Genomic DNA, 745 nt, shown 5'->3' with positions numbered 1-745 from the left:
CAATTCTAGTGCCTGGCAAATCTAGCTCTCTTTTGGATGCAGGGATGAGTTTGCCCTACCAGAGTCACTGGAGGGTGGAAATGTGGTTTCCCAAAGGGTCAGCATGGTATGGTTTCTAGAAGAGTATTGGATGCTGGGCAGGCAGAGTCTGAGCTGGTAGTGAGCAGGAAAGAATCAGAAAAGCGCTGTCTGTAATTTCACTATTTGGTAGTCCAAAGGGAAGACATTCACGGATGCAAAATAAGATATGTGCATATGTATATATGTGCATATGCAATTTTATATGCACACATTTCTGTTTTTCTTTTCACAGAAAAATCAGGTAAGAGGAATCAGGATGCTCTAAGTCCTGATTACATGGAGTCATAATCACGGGCTAAGGCAACCCTAAGCATTACGCTCTAATCTGCCTTCCCAAAAGAGGAACACAGAAAGATTGCCCCATGTAATGGATAATACGCTTTTTGTTGAAGCTACAGTTTCTGGACCTTGTCAGGTGCTACACTATGAGGTGCATGAGGTGCCTGTTTGAGATGAGGCCCCAGCTAGCCTTAAACTTGCATTCTGCCTGCCTCAGCCTCCAGAGTGCTGGGGTTACAGGCGTGAACTGCCATACTGGCTTCACGATGAGATCATGAATGGGTAGTCAGGCTTGCGAGTGATGTATAGGTACCGTCATGGTTTAGGGTTGGTGGGGTTCTCATGTGCAATACATCCCTTCTTGCCTAGTTGCATCAGGCCTGAA

The 745-nt window shown here is 45.6% G+C and overlaps 1 non-coding gene across 1 annotated transcript; it reads right to left on the bottom strand.

Moving 5' to 3' along the window:
• Nucleotides 1-317: 317 nt before the first annotated feature.
• LOC116079393 lies at nucleotides 318-452 on the bottom strand. The gene has a single exon (XR_004113949.1). It is a non-coding gene; the product is annotated as a U8 small nucleolar RNA (small nucleolar RNA).
• Between the last annotated feature and the right edge of the window lie 293 nt (nucleotides 453-745).

The sequence above is a fragment of the Mastomys coucha genome, unplaced genomic scaffold (assembly GCF_008632895.1).
Source record: "Mastomys coucha isolate ucsf_1 unplaced genomic scaffold, UCSF_Mcou_1 pScaffold5, whole genome shotgun sequence".
Classification (NCBI taxonomy): Eukaryota; Metazoa; Chordata; class Mammalia; order Rodentia; family Muridae; genus Mastomys; species Mastomys coucha.
This window is presented reverse-complemented; position numbering and strand designations above follow the sequence as displayed.